Raw genomic sequence first — 17,500 nt, forward strand, 5'->3', positions numbered from 1 at the left:
GACGACAATGCCACCCCAGGTCAGACGGCAGAGGACCTGCAGTCGTTGGCTGATGCATACAACTCTGCCTACGAATGTTTTGGGATGCAAGTCAACACAGATAAAACCAAGACCCTCGTCCAACATCCACCAAGACTGATGCTCCCAAACTTCAATACCACAATGAATGACCAACCGTTAGAACAGGTGGACCAATTCTCCTACCTAGGGAGCATCCTAACATCAGCTCCCACAAGCAAAAAGGACGTGGAGAACAGGATCAGGGCAGCCCACTCCGCCTTTGGCCGACTCAACTGCCGCGTATTTAACAACCACGCACTGACAATGACCACCAAAATAATGGTGTTCAGGGCAGTAGTCCTCTCCACGCTCCTGTATGAATGTGAAACATGGACGCTATATAGAAACGATATTAAAAACCTAGAACGCTTTCAACAGATGAAACTAAGGCAGATCTTGAAAATCCCCTGGGAGAGCCACACCACCAACATTGAAGTCTTAGAACGTGCCTCGCTGACCAGCGTGGAGGCCACCATCATCCACCACCGCCTCCGCTGGATAGCACACGTGCATAGGATGGATCCATCTAGGCTCCCAAAGAAAATATTCTACGGAGAACTGACCCAGGGCACCAGACCACGAGGAGCCCCGAAAATGCGCTATAAAGATCAACTAAAGCGCACCCTGGCTCTAACTGACATCGATCCTTCCTCATGGGAAGAAACAGCCAGGGACAGGAAAACCTGGAGAAATACAGTACACCATGGCACCGTGGACTTCGAGGAGAGGAGGAGACAAAATGAGGAGGCTAGGAGGAGAAGAAGGAGAGAGCGATTAGAACAGCCCCGCCCACCACCTACCCTCCCTTGTGAACACTGTCCGCGACTCTTCCACCACAGACTAGGACTTAACAGCCACATCAGGCATAAGCACCCACCCCATAGATAGGAGGCTGATGGCTAACGACAGAACCCAATACTCGGACACGAGTGGGCGCCGACGACGACGATGACGACGACCTCATCAATAACCTCCCTCTGGTTGCTGGCACTACGGCCCTTTTGGGCGGGATAGAGGTAGGAATAGATATTCCTTCATTCCTGATTCTACTTGTCCTAGTTTACTGCACAATTTCATAAGACAATTCACCACCTCCTTTTCGCCATTCTTTAAAATCACTACTACACTTGCACTTGTAACTATCATTTGGTGGCCACTAGCCGTTTTCCCGAGAAAATCATTGAACATCCCGCCCTTCTCTTATAACTCTAAGTATAAGGTAATCACATATACACATTCTCTAACACTACCTTTCCTCAAGGCTGAAATTTAGTCCCGTATCCACTTGCCCTTTGGGAACGGCCCCGATACCAGCAACCAGGAATCATATAAATACATCAATAATACAGCATCCGCCTGACAAATCACACCTGACTTATTTAACCTCTCTCTGTTTGTTTTAGGTTCACTAAGCTTTGTATCGCACGTACTGCTACACAGCAAAGTTACCACAACCCCTTACTCGTACATTAAGCACCCACATAAGAACACATTGTTATCATTAAGTTTATTTAGAACACTTCAAAAGAAGAAATGAGGTCTATTCAAAAAAAAGAAAAAAAAAAATCCTACTCATCAACTCGAGGAATGTCACGTTTGCAGAGATAAGAAGTTACACTCTGACTGACACTTTTGAAAACTACCTTTTCCGGAACCCCATGTATGTGTGCCTGATGATGTTCAGCCACTGCGACGATAATAATGCTTTGTATCGCTTCTGTGTTAGATTTAACCATCATTACTCGTTACGGACCCAAATAACCTGGATCTAGTTTGTTTCCTAGTTTGTATGCCTAATCGTTTCAAATACACACAATCACCCACAAATACTTTTATCGGTGCAATTATGAACCGACCATCATACTCTGAGCTGTATTTTTCATTAGCTCTTTTTAAAAACGTTTCAGTGGTGTTCATTACTCTCTTGAAGAGATTTGTAAAAAGACATGGTGGTGCTCAGTTGAATAATTTGTCAACTGTTTTGAATTAATCTGAACCATATACGGTAACAAAGGATCCTGTCCATACACTAAAAAGAAAGGCGTGTTCCTGAGCAAAGCATTATATGCAATGTTCAAAGCTAGCTCAGCTGTAGGAAGCATGGCATGCCAATGAAGGCGGTCATCAGCCACTAAGTAATGTAAAATTTGCACCACTTCCTTATTACGCGATTCCACTAAGCCATTAGATGAGGGCTTATATACGGTCACTGAAAAGTGGCCAATTTTCATCAAGTCCGTGACCGATATCACACCTTATTTATAAACTTGAGACCATTATTATCAAAATTTTCGGCCAACCAAACCTAGTAATGAAAGAGCACAGCAACTGGGCTAATGAATTTGCTGATTTATCCAACATTATGTAAGTATGATGGTAACGAGTAAATTCATCTACAAATACACATATATACTTATGTTGCCTTATTCCAGTAGGAGAGGGGCCTACCACATCCATATATACACTATAAAATTTGATAGGAATCACAGGCCACTCTCTGGCTTCTGGTACAGTGATTTCATGTTCTTTGAAACAGTTACAGGCATGACAACATTTTTTACAATTTTCTATAGATTTTTTAATTTCTAACCATAAGAAGGATTCGCTTGCTCTCCTTAATGTTCTTTCAATCCATAAATGCCCTGCATACAGAGTTGCATGTATAATGTGGATGGCTCGATTAATTAAAGTGGGAGGAAAAACTACTCATGCAAAAAATTTCCCTCCCCTCTTCTCATAAGTTCAATTTAAGATATCATTTTCTATAAAAAGAAAATTATCTCGAGGAACATTCAGAAATGATGAATAACTCTGATTCTCCTTTAATCACCACTCCCACTCTTTCCACCTATTCCTCTTTTTTCTGTCCATCTCGGACTTCCTTTATGTCCCAACCTCCCAAGTCAATTACATCTGCATCATCAGGGTACTCATTCCGGACACACCTGGTCATGTCCTCGGCCACCCACACATTCAAGCTCTCTCTCTCTCTCTCTCTCTCTCTCTCTCTCTCTCTCTCTCTCTCTCTCTCATGGATCTCATTTTCTGATTGCTCCTCACGTTAATCACATCCCGTTTTCTATCTTGATAGGGGCCTTCAATATTTTGGGTTCGTTTTTCGTTCCTCTTTTGTGCCCGAGTTGTTACTCCTATTACTGCGTCTCTAGAGAAGGCATCAGCTACCTTGTTAGCTTTACTTTGTATGTGGTCAAACTCCTTTATGTTAAAATCTAAAAATCTTTCAGTCCATCTCACTTGTCTATATGTGAAGTCACCTTTGTAAAATAAATCCCCTATAGGGTGATGATCACCTTGTAACTCCATCGGCTGACCTAATAAAAAGAACTGATGCCTCTCTAGAATCCAAATAGCCAATGTTTCACAATCGAATCAACTATAATTATTTTATGTCCCTTTTAATGTCCTGGAAGCAAAACAAATGGGTTACTCTCTACTTTTATCATCTTATTGAGAAATTAAACCACCATTAGCTAGGCAATTCGCATCTGTTGTCACTAAAAATGGGCGATCAAATCTAGGATATGTGAGTAACTTATTGCTAGTTAAGGCAGCTTTCAAATGGTTAAAGGCCCTTTCTTCGTCCACTCCCCAATTTATTACTTTTTTTTTTTTTTTTTTTTTTTTTAAGCATATAAGGGTCTCACTATCCCTCCAAAACCTCTTATGATTTTACGGTAGTACCCAGCGAGCCCAAGGTACCCAGCTACTTCCTTAAGGGTACGTGGCCTGGGTACATCTTTAATAGCTTCTTCTTGACTGGGGCAGGTTTTGATACCTTCTGGGGTTATTATAAGACCTAAAAATTCGACCTGTTTACAGAAACATTCTGCACTTTCAAAAATTTATTTTCATAATACTCTTCTAAATCTTTACGAATATTGTTATTATGTTCTTCGGCCGTTTTCCCTGTAATTATGATATCATCTAAATAAATAAGAACATTATGGCCAATTAAGGGAGGCAAAATTGCTATCATTACTGTAGTAAAATGACTTGGAGCATTTTCAACACCGAAAGGAAGAAAATTAAACTGAAATAGTTGATCGTTGGCTATAAATGCCGTTTTAAATTTACTGTTGTGGAGGATTTATTTTTGCTTTATTTTAATTTTTGTTTTTTGCCAAATCCTGAGAGAGAGAGAGAGAGAGAGAGAGAGAGAGAGAGAGAGAGAGAGAGAGAGAGAGAGAGAGATTGTGTTAGCGAGCGAAAGTAGTTAGTGTATCGATCGTTGGTGGTGAGAAAGACTGTTGGTACAAATGAGATTGTTTGTTTTTTTTAGTTAGGTTACGACAGTGGTGAATGTTTCGGAGCGAATGCTTTTTTTATTTGACTGCAGCTTAAGGCAGTTGTGTGAACGCTGGATTATATATATTTTTCGACCAGCGTGGAAGTGTTTTTTTTTTATTTTCTAAGTAAGTACAGTTTTGTTTATCTTTGCTTATCGTGATTGTGAATGATAGGAACAATTTATTACTTATCTTTGATTATAGTGCGATAGTTCAGTTAGTTAGGAGTGTTCGTAAGTGTTTTTCTTTTTTATTTTGGCAGGCCGTGATTCCTCCTTTTGAGAGTTATTTTTTGAATGCCGATCTTTAGTTGACGACCTGGCCTGTAAGAGATTGTATTTAAGACTGCTCTTTGGATAGATTATTGTTGATGACCCGGACCGAATGAACTTCGATTGCTGCTATTGATGATGATAATGATAATGATGATGATGACGATGATGACGACATCCAAGAACCCAATTAGGGAGGCAGTGGTGGCAACTTGCCACACAGTTTAACCTGTTAATCACAGATTGAGGGTTGTGCCGTGAAAGACAGTTCGGCAGTTTGTGAACGACTGTGTTGCAAATAACATATATAAGCATACAAACTTTGGTGTTGGTGAACTCTAATATATATGTGTTTTGTGTTTTCATGTTTGGGTTGCGGTTAGTTTTAAGTTTTGTTAGGATTTATTTGATTGCGGAAAGGTTTTTTTGTTAATTATATAATTAGTTTCAAGTTTTTGATTAGTTTTAAGTGTTCATTTTGATTGTGGATGGTTTTTGGTATTGATTATTTTAGTTTTAAGAAATAGAGTTCTAAGGATATGTTTTGTTTTTTTGTGTCCTTTTGTCTAAGAGTCCAGTTTATGATAAAGTAAGGGGAAAGTTTGTTTTGTGGGACAATTGTCAGTTAGAGTGATTCAAGGGTGTGGGGGTTGTTTTGCAACATCTTCCTGAATGGGTATTTGAGAGTACTCAGATTTTAAATCAATAGTTGTAAAATACAAACCATTCTGTACCTTCACAAGTAATTCTTCAATCAAGGGCAATGGAAATGAACTATCCTTAATGACTGCATTCAACTTCCTATATTCAACACACAATCTTACCAAGCTATCCTTTTTCCTAACAGCTACAATTGGAGAAGTCCATGGGGATTCGCTCTCCTCGATAATCCCTTGTTCCCCTAATTTGCTAATTTCCCTTTCTATGTCTCCCTGAAAATGAATGGGTACCTTATAAGGCCTTGACCTGATCGGCTCCACCTGCCAGTTTCAATGCTAAAGGGAAATCGATCAATCCTCCCGGGTGGCTCGTAACCAATTGCAATTACATGGGAATAAATATTAACAATGTTACTAACTACAAGTTGATATTCTGGCGGACATAGTTTTTGCCCTGCATAATCAAGCTCCGAGTGCGTTCGTCTGCGGGGGCTGGAGTTGTGGCTCCCAAGATCCCATTATTAGTAATTTCATATAACTCAAATTCACACTCAGAATCACTTCCCAACACAACTCTTTTCTTTGACAATTCACCCATGTTAATGTCCGCTCTGTTCTCTTTTATTTTTGACAAGCCCTGTAAGATTACATGTGCCCATTTTTATTATTATTATTATTATTACTATCCAAGCTACAACCCCAGTTAGAAAAGCAAGATGCTATAAGGCCAGGGGCTCCAACAGGGAAAAATAGCCCAGTGAGGAAAGGAAATAAGGAAATAAATAAAAGAAGAGAACAAATTAACAATAAATTATTCTAAAAAAAAGTAACAACATTAAAACAGACATGTCATATATAAACTATTAACAACATCAAAAATAAATATGTCATCAATAAACTATAAAAAGACTCATGTCCGCCTGGTCAACAAAAAAGCATTTGCTCCAGCTTTGAACTTTTGAAGTTCTACTGATTCAACTACCCGATTAGGAAGATCATTCCACAACTTGGTAACAGCTGGAATAAAACTTCTAGAGTACTGCGTAGTATTGAGCCACATGATGGAAAAGGCCTGGCTATTAGAATTAACTGCCTGCCTAGTATTACGAACAGGATAGAATTGTCCAGGGAGATCTGAATGTAAAGGATGGTCAGAGTTATGAAAAATCTTATGCAACATGCATAATGAACTAATTGAATGACGGTGCCAGAGATTAATATCTAGATCAGGAATAAGAAATTTAATAGACCGTAAGTTTCTGTCCAACAAATTAAGATGAGAATCAGCAGCTGAAGACCAGACAGGAGAACAATACTCAAAACAAGGTAGAATGAAAGAATTAAAACACTTCTTCAGAATAGATTGATCACCGAAAATCTTGAAAGACTTTCTCAATAAGCCTATTTTTTGTGCAATTGAAGAAGACACAGACCTAATGTGTTTCTCAAAAGTAAATTTGCTGTCGGGAATCACACCTAAAATTTTAAAAGAGTCATACAAAGTTAAAGAAACATTATCAATATTGAGATCCAGATGTTGAGGAGCCACCGTCCTTGATCTACTTACAATCATATTTTGAGTTTTGTTAGGATTCAACTTCATACCCCATAATTTGCACCATGCACTAATTCTAGCTAAATCTCTATTAAGGGATTTACCAACCACAGATCTATATTTAGGGGATAGAATTGATGCAAAGAGAGTAGCATCATCTGCATATGCAACAAGCTTGTTTTATAGGCCAAACCAGATGTCATGTGTATATAGTATGAAAAGTAATGGGCCAAGAACGCTACCCTGTGGAACACTGGATATCACATTCCTATAATCCCTATGGTGCCCATCAACAACAACTCTTTGAGATCTATTATTTAAAAAATCAATAATAATGATAAGAAACGACCCACCCACTCCCAACTGTTTCAGTTTGAAAACAAGGTCCTCATGATTAACACGGTCAAAGGCAGCACTAAAATCAAGGCCAATCATACGAACTTCCTGATCACAATCAAGGGATTTCTGTACAGCATTGGAGATTGTAAGGGCATCACATGCTCCAAGGTCTTTAGGAAAACCAAATTGCAAACTAGGGAGTAGATGATTACCTTCAGCAAACCTATTAAGACGTTTTGCCAGAAGACGTTCAAAAACTTTAGATAATATGGGAGTTATGGAAATTGGGCGGTAATCAATGGGACTTGAGCTACCACAAACACATTTACATAGAGAAGTAACATTACCAATTCTCCAACATGTGCTAAAAGCTCCTCTTCTTGCTAACTTGCGCAAAATAACAGATAACTTTGGAGCTAATAAATCTGCTGTCTTTATAAAAAACAAAGGAAAAATACCAGTTGGGTCTACACCTCCATATGCATCAAGGTCCACCAACAGAGCTTTAATCACACGAGATCAAAAAGCTAAACTAGTTAGTTTAGCCTCAGGAAAACAGGAATGAGGAAGGTCAAGTTTTTCGTTACTCTGTTTACTGTCAAAAACATCAGCCAAAAGGGTTGCCTTTTCCTTTGGACAGTGAGTGACTGAGCCATCAGGTTTAAGTAAAGGAGGAACTGTTACATCTACACCAAAGAGTGCAGATTTAAGGGTAGACCACCATTTATGTTCCTGAGTTGTACCAGAAAGGGTTTCTTTTATGGATAAATTGTACTCCTTTTCAGTTGAGGCATAAATTCTCTGAGCAAAAGCTCGAAGCTTAGTATAGTTGTTCCTGGTCCAATCTGATCTGTTACCCTTCCAAAGGTGATAGGCCTCTTGCTTCTCCAAATAAGCACGTCTACAATTATCATGGGGTTTAACTACGACATTGGTTCCCTCCAGGAGAGGCTGACACGGGGTCACTGATATACTCGTAAGTGTCTAGGGAGTCAATACTTCTCCTCTTTCAGGTACAGCTGTTACCTTACTTAATTGTCTCTCCTTTCACGTACAAGCAATTTCTCTCGTGACTTTCTATCGGCAAAATGCACCTTCCTACTTTTGCTGTTATTCTATCTTTCTCCCTACAAATGTGTATTTGATTACTTATTATAAAATCCAAACCAAATATAACCTCGATTCCTGGAATCCCCAAGGTGGGCAAGACAAAACAATCATGTGTACACTTCACATATCCCACCTGAAAGTTTATGATTTCTATATGCCTTACTTGTAGTTTATTTCCTCCTGGCGTATTGAGGATGGTGGATGCCGCTGACTTTGGTGGGTTTGAAGAGATTCCTTTTTCAAGAAGCGAGACGCTAGCTCCTGTGTTGATCAGCGCTCGAATGGACCTATCTGGTAGGTCAATCCTGACTGCTAAAATTCCGAGCAGCCCATTAGGATATGTGGGGCACGGGCCAACGATCTCGCTTGCAATACCACTGCCCAATGCTCCTATCTCTAATGCTACAGGGGTGAGTTCGGTGGTACCGGTGTGCTACCACTGCCCGCTTGACTGCTTCTGTTGTCCACCTGTGGGGCATTGATCTCCCTCGTCTCCTCCTTCCTCTGTTTCCTTTTTCTCGGATATTGGGTGCGGGATGGTGCGCATATGCTACAGCCCGCCCAGCCTCGGCGTCTTTTGTTGGGCACTCTCGAGATAGATGACCGTGGGCCTGACAATTGTAACAGCGGGGGGATCCTTCGGTGGGGCACTTCACTCGTTGGTGCATCTCTCCCCCACACTGTCAACATCTGAAGACTCTTCTCATCTGCTGACTACGTTCTTCCCTCTCCCGGTTTGGGGGCTGGTGAGTGCCTCTCATGGCTGCTACCTTTCCAGAATCGGGGCAGTTATTCTCATCATTTTTCCCTCTGGCAAACTGTCTAGAAGGTTTTATTTTGCCCTCAATACATCTGCTAATGAGCGATTGTCACAGAACAAATAACCACATAAATACAGGTTTACTAATCTGCAAATGCGTTTACGGCAATTGATTTTTTATCACCTTCTGGGAGATTGGCAATCCGTATCACAAACGAATCCCAATCTCAAAAACTTCAAGGTGTAAAACTGAGAACTTGACTGACCCTCTCGAGTTTATGGTTTGTAGGTTTTTTCCATATCTTTCCTGGCATTGGATAAGGCACATTTCTCAATTAAACGTCGTTTTATTTCAGTATATCATCCTGAACTGTCTCGTGGCCAACACATTACCTCCATTGCTCCATCAATATTCTGAATTGTTAGATTTTGTAGATATCTCCACTGTGATAGAAATATACCCTCACCAATAGACTTACAACATGTAACCTATCAGCTTAACAGTAATGGCGCAAAACAATTTATGACAGTCAAAGTACTTTTAAAAAGGTCATTAATCTCACTGTATAAAACATACTGCTACATATTTCTTATACAAGTAATGGAACATATATGTATATATATATATATATATATTAGATATATATATATATATATATATATATACATATATATATACATATATACATATATATATATATATATATATACATATATATAGATATACATATATATATATATATATATATTATATATATATATATATATATATATATATATATATATATATATATATATTATATATATATATATATATATATATATTATATATATATATATATATATTATATATATATATATATATATATTTATATATATATATATATATATATATTTATATATATATATATATATATATATGTATATATATATGTATATGTATATGTATATATATATATTTATATATATATATATATATGTATATATATATATATATGTATATATATATGTATATGTATATATATATATTTATATATATATATATATATATATAGTGTGTGTGTATGTATTTATGCATATATACAGCTATATATACTATATATATGTATATATATACACACACACACATATATATATATATATATATATATTTGGGCTCGGCCATATTCCTTTAGGTAGCTTTCTAAGGAATATTTGCTACAGTGATACTCCCAGAAAATTAACCATAGGTCTCCAGAATTCTAACTCGTGGCGCGAGTATCCTTAATATATCTTTAAGGATATCGCATAATATAAGGGGACGTATTTTTGGATACGACACATAGCAATCTTCATCCCGAATAGATTTAACTCTTTGAGGGGGAAGAGTGGCGAACGAAAGTGGAGCCATTATCAAGGTACCCAGTGGACCTCCTCTCCATACTACTACGGCCCATCATTCTTTTGAACTGTAGCATGTAAGCTAAGTGCGCTCCCACGTTTCTCTCGGTGTTGTTACTTTTTCTTGGAATATTATCACGCAATCTCCAGTATTTTCATCCCATGGAAAGTAGAGTATTTGATCTTTCCTATGTATGATTTCAAGACTCCCTTTTCACAGTTAAATTTGTATAATTTAAGTGTGTTTAGTGGAACGCAGCCGACACCGGAGGCGGGCATTATGAGACCGCTGTCACACGCCATAAATGCATTTTATTTAGTCAGTAGTGCGATGCTCCTGGTATTTAGCTATAAAGAAACTTTTTAGCTAGTTAAGCAGATTATACTGGCGAAGATTTGCATATATACATCATAATATTTCCTCTTCCGATATGTAACGTTACTTTCGTATATGACTGGGACCCCGGTGGTACCAATCATAGCCGCGGTCTTCTCCGGAGTTAGGCTAGCTTAACCCGTTTTGTTTACGTTAGTAAAGTTAATCCCATTGTTTAACCTCTTTGTATCATTTCCTATTAATTTGGTTGGGGATATATATCCCCTAGAATTTAAGGGTATAATTCGATACTTTTCTCTTTTAGAGAAAAGAGGCTAAACCCTTTCTCCTCCCTGAGCGCCGTTATCACAAGGGGCAACCCTATCTTTCGTCATCGCCACAAAGTAGTAAACTTCGGCTTGACTTAGATAGTTTTTTATTGTCTATCTTCTTTGGCGCCGAGTATCCCGGCTTCGAAATATGACGGTAACTCAGGGTGTAGTGTCTTATAGCTGACAATGTCGCCAACAGGGGAATCTTTGTTCCTCTGCCGCTCATGAGATTGTCGGCATGGGAAGCTATCCTTCCTTAGTTTACAGGCCAAAGTAGGCGGCATACCTGCCGCTGACTTTCTCCCCTGTAAACTATAAGACACGTCTTACAGCCGACAATGTAGCCGATAGGGGAATCTTTGTTCCTCTGCCGACCACGACGGCGTCGGCACAGGAAGCCATGCTTCCTTAGTTTACAGCCGAAAGCAGGCGGCATACTTACCGCCGCCTTTCTCCCCTACAAACTATAAGACCGTTTTCCCTCACCCCTCTGTCCTTTAGTGTCGGCCTAGCCGTCACAACATTCTTTCACAGGTATTCTGACTGTCATCCCGGCTTGCTGGGTTGACTAAGTTGCCAGCCGGGACTCTACCAGCGGTGGTTAGGTTGCCGGCTTGGCCATCTCCTCCTTATGTCCTTCCTTCACCGGAAGCAAATGCCCCAGGGGGAAGACTGAGCCAGCCCTGACGGCTGCCGGTGGGGAACCCATCATACTGTTGAAAATTCTTCAGTTCTCTCTCGGTCTGCCATCCACAGCCCTTGTAACCGGCAGTACAGCTGGCGGCAAAAGCTGTGGTTGGATGGAATCTAGAATCAGATGCATTCCTCCCCTTCCATTAAAACTCTCTTTCTGACAAGGAGACAGTAGGCAGCATTAGCCCTCCTACACTTCCAATTGTGCTAGAAATCCTCCTTTCCATTCTTTCCCTCTCTATCAGTTAGTGCCACCAGGCACTAGCCTAATGCCGGTAGTGTACCGGTAAAACTACAGTATACAACAATACAGTAGCCAGTAAAACTACAGTATATAACAATACACTAGTAGGAAAACTACAGTATATAACAATACAGTAGTTGGTAAAACTACAGCAGGCAACAATACAGTAGTTGGTAAAACTACAGTATACAACAATACAGTAGTACAAGTATTTCTAACATACTCCGTGTATCCTTTCACAGTCTATTGTTGGGACCGCATAACATGCTGAGGTTGAAGTATTCCCTCAACGCCCTGATGAATCCTTTGATTATCGGGACACATATGAAACACCTTTCAGTATTAATATTCTACAGGTGGTGGAGTTAGTGTGAATATTCACTAACTCCGGCTCTACGTACAGGAGTTATTCCACCCTGTATTTTCCTTTATAAGGAATTTAAATATTAATATTGAATGAGGTCTTAGAAATTGCCTGGGAGAGGAAACAGAGATATGTGTCTTTCCTATTTCTTTTCTAGCTTACTATCCTAAGCTAATGAATATAATAGTAAGTGTTACTATTGATAAGTATGCATTTATATCAATGATAAAAACAACTGAATACTCATTTCACCCTTTCTTTCCTTACAGGAGGAGACAATGGTGAAGTGTACAGTTGTATTCTGCAACCACAAGAGTAAGGACTTTTGTGGGCATACGATGTGCAGGTCTCATGCCCCCTGCTGCATCGTATCTGGATCCCTGAGGTACTGGGACCCGAAGGGTTGCTCCAACTGCTCGACCTTGCTGACCAACAGCTTCGGGGAAGAGATCCCTAACACTACGGAGTCAAGGGATACAACAAGGGAAACCCTTCGAAGGTGGGTAATAGGGTTCCAGAAGAACTCTCCAGGACCTTACCTACCTAAAGAATCTTTAAGGTGTCTTCAGTTCCCTAAGGCTCAATCCAGTGCAGTTGTGCCCCAGGTGCAGGTCCAGCCTCCCTTCATCCAACTGACAGTGGACGCGGACATCAACAAGGCACTGCAAGGCATAAACATCCACCAAGAATAGATGTCGGAGGTGTCACCGACACCGAACAGGACCTACTGCAAGAAGGCCCTAAAGAAGAAGTGGTTCAACCACCTACGGAGGAAGAAGGATCCGTTTCGACGGTAACTGAGGACCCTACGTTCACTGTGACGGCATATCAACCTGTGCCGTCAACCTCTTTAGCCCCAACTCCCCAACTGGATGTGCAGGTCGGCAGGAGTGAAGCGCTCCTAGAGTCCATCTAGCAGATGTTGGCAGTGTTCCGGAAGGAACAAGAGGAGATAAAGCAAGATCTCAAAGAGACGAAGAGAGCGTTAAAGTAAGGGAAACGCTCTAACGCTTCCAGGGGCTTTACTAAGCCCCTTAGAGTATCTGACCTCCCTCACTGCTCCAAAACCAACCCCTGGAGGTATACAGAGCACATGCCCATGATGAATGGGAAGCTTAAATATCTCTGAGAAGTTGGGTGCCAAACCCCTTGAGGATCTCCAATTTTGGCCCAGCTTTTTAGCATACCCAGATTGCTATGTGAGACTGCGGGATGAACCAGCATCCCGCAAGGAGACGGTACCTAAGGAAGTCATTGTCTTCGAGCATGACAAGGAACAGGCTATCCTAACCAAGACCCTGAAAGGAGCCGGATATACCAATTCCAAAGTCTCGGCATTGAGCAAGAGGCACCCAACTTCAATGCTCCTTCCTCCAGAGCTTTCCCCTTTCCGGTGAAAACCCTTGATTGTGTCATAAAAGCAGTCGATGAAGGCAAACCGTGCCCAGTCCTAGAGGAATGCAAACCATTATCTCTAGCCATGCCTACCTGCGAGGAGAAGTGGAAAGAAGTACATCTAACCTTCTCCATCTCTAAGTTGGATCCGGAGATAGCAGGCCAGCAGTTCAATAAGAACCTTCCAAAGTTGCCAGAACATCTTTTGAGAAGGGAACAGGAGACAAAAGAGAGACTTGCCGCTTCTTTGTCTCATCAGAACTGCCTGTAAATGTGTGCAGGTCTAACCAATGCCCTATATATGTACATGGTCATAGCCAAGTCCCACATGGGTACCCTTGTGTAGGACTTATATGCCTTTGTGAGGTCAAGGAGGACCTGTAGAGAGCATGTGTTTGCCGCAGCAATGGTAAAACACGAACCCAGGAAGCTGATCACATCATGCATCTATGGCAAAGACCTTTTCCCACGAGATGTGGTTCAAGAAGTTATTGCCAAAGCTGCCACGGAGAATAGGAACTTTCTCCAAAAGTGAGGCATGTCTTCTAAGAGGAAATCATCCTCAGACAGTGGTCCCTAGCCTAAGAACAAGAAGGCAAAAAAACCACGTAGACCTGCACAACTTCCGACCGTGACCATGGCCACTGTGCCTATGTGGTAACCAAGCCGCAAACCACCTTTCAGATGGTCCCTCAGCAGCTAATGGCCCAAACACCTGTTTTCAACACCTGTTTCTAGAGGCACATGACTACCTTTCGGCCCTACAAAGGTAGAGACCCAAAAAGAGGCTGCTCAAGAAACCCCTCATGGGGTAGAGGAGGACGCGGTTACAGAGGCAAGTCCTCAGGAACCTCTAAGCAATGAGAGGTTCCAGGTAGGAGGCCGACTCTTCCACTTTTGGGATCGTTGAACCTTCGATCCCTGGGCCCACAGCCTAATCACGAATGGACTCGGGTGGAAATGGAACAAAATTCCAACCCCCCCCCCCTTTCCAGAATTCTTCCAACACTCCACCCCCTTGTTGAAAGAATATACCTCAGAACTCTTGAACAAAAGCTAATAAGGAAAATGAAGTCCATCAGATTCCAGGGACGGCTGTTCTGTGCTCCCAAGAAAGACTCGGACAAACTCAGAGTCATTCTAGACTTGTCTCCACTCAACAAGTTCATCAAGAACAACAAGTTCCGGATGCTTACCGTACAACACATAAGGACCCTTCTACCAAAAGGGGCGTACACAGTCTCAATAGACCTGGCCTATGCTTACTGGCACCTACCAGTCAGTCTCCCCGTCTCCTCCTACCTAGGATTCGGGATACTGAAGACAAAGTATGTCTTCACAGCCCTCCCCTTTGGGCTAGACCCCCAAGGATATTCACAAAACTTGTGGATACAATCATCCAACAACCACGTTCAGAAAGAATTCAGGTAGTAGCATACCTGGACAATTGGCTGGTGTGGGCAGCATCCAAGACGACTTGTCTACAAGCAGCCGGAAAGGTGATCCAGTTCTGGGAGCACCTAGGCTTCAAGATCAACCGCGAGAAGTCTCGCCTTTCTCCAGCTCAGACGTTTCAATGGTTAGGAATCCATTGGAACTTATAGTCACACCATCTCTCCATTCCACTGAAGAAGAAGAGAGAGATAGCGGGATCTGTCAAGAGACTAATCAAACACAAGAGGATTTCAAGATGCCAAGAGGAAAGAGTATTGGGTTCTCTCCAGTTCACAGCAGTGACAGACCCAGTGCTAAAAGCACAGTTAAAGGATGCATCAGGAGTCTGGAGCAGATACGCATCAAACGCTCAAAGAGATAAACAAAGGTTGACACCAACCCAATTGCGCACGCTATTAAGGCCGCGGTCAACAGCCAAGAGCCTAGCACGAACAATTCCCTTACAACCACCTCAGCGATCAGTGATAATACACACAGATACCTCCCTGGAAGGATGGGGAGGCCATTCGTAAGAAAGGAAAGTGCAGGGGAATTGGTCGCACCAGTTCGAAACCTTTCACATCAACATCTTGAAGGCTATGGCAGTCTTCCTAACGTTGAAGAAACTATCCCCTCGCAGGTCAGTCCACATCAGATTGGTTTTGGACAATGAAGTGATAGTAAGATGTCTAAATCGACAAGGCTTGAGATCATCTCACATCAATCACGTGATGTTAGCCATCTTCTACCTGGCAAGGAAGAGAAGATGGCACTTATTAGCAGTTCACCTGCAAGGGTTCTGCAATGTGACGGTGGATGCTCTATCCAGGCGAAAACCGATAGAGACAGAATGGTCCCTAGATGCAGACTCATTCTCCTTCATCTCGGAAAAAGTCCCAGAACTGCAGATCAACCTCTTCGCAACGAGCGACAACAAGAGACTACCTCGTTATGTAGGACCCTCAAGCAGAAGCGATAGACGCCATATCTCTCAACTGGAACAAATAGAATCGAATCTACCTGTTCCCACCTACCAATCTCCTGCTAAAAGTCCTCGACATACCAAGATCCTTCAGAGGAACAGCTGCAGTAGTGGATCCTAAATGGCCCAGAAGCAATTGGTTCCCTCTAGTTCTAGAATTGAAACTGAAGCTGCTTCCTCTGCCGAACCCAGTTTTATCCTAACTGGTTCAGAAGTTGACTGTTTACGCTTCATCCTTGAGAACCAACAACCTACATCTCCTGATTTTCTCGCCCTAGCAGCTAAGAAAAGGTTTGGGATCTCAAAGGACAAGATCGACTTCATCGAAGAATACAAGTCAAGTTCAACAAGGACACAATATGAATTGTCTGGGAAGAAGTGGGTTTCCTTTGTGAAAGCATGGAAACCGACAGAAATATCAATAGACTTCTGTCTCTCCTTCATCCACCTACACGAACAAGGCATTGCTTCCACCACAATAACTGCGTGTAACTCAACTTTGACTAGACCTCTTCTGTACGCCTCTCAGGTGGACCTTTCAGGTGAAATCTTCAATGAGATACCAAAAGCATGCGCTAGACTCAAACCGGCCACCCCTCCAAAGCCCATAACATGGTTGTTGGATAAAGTCTTGCACTATGCTTCAAATATGAACAATGAAGATTGCACCCTAAAGGATCTAACGCAGAAAGTGATATTTCTGTTTGCTATAGCCTCAGGGGCTAGAGTTAGTGAAATAGTAGCCTTATCCAAAAATGAAGGCCATATTCAGTTCTTGGAAACAGGAGAACTGAATCTGATCCTACCTTTCTCGCCAAAAAAAAGCTGCCCACCAAAAGGTGGGGTCCTTGGAGAATCTTCCCTCTGAAGGAAGATGTCTCTCTATGCCCAGTAGAGTGTCTCAAGGTCTATCTTCAAAGAACTTCAGACTTCAAGGAGGGACAGCTCTTCCGAGGCGAAACCTCAGGATCAAACTTATCTCTAAAACAACTGAGGGCAAAACTCACCTACTTTATTCGCAGAGCGGATCCTGACAGGACACCCGCAAGTCACGATCCAAGGAAAGTTGCTTCTTCGTTGAATTTCTTTCAACACATGGACTTTGAGAGGCTCTGCTCATATACAGGGTGGAAATCATCCAGAATCTTCTATAGCCATTATGCGAAGCAAGTGCACGAGAAAAAATACTTTGTGGTGGCGGCAGGTAGTGTCATAAAACCTGTCGTCTTGTGCTGCGATGAGCAGTGGACTGTTTTGAGACTCAAGAGTGTATTGGGTGAATAGGTGTTAACACCTTC

The sequence above is a fragment of the Palaemon carinicauda genome, chromosome 1, assembly GCF_036898095.1.
Source record: "Palaemon carinicauda isolate YSFRI2023 chromosome 1, ASM3689809v2, whole genome shotgun sequence".
In the NCBI taxonomy this organism is placed as follows: Eukaryota; Metazoa; Arthropoda; class Malacostraca; order Decapoda; family Palaemonidae; genus Palaemon; species Palaemon carinicauda.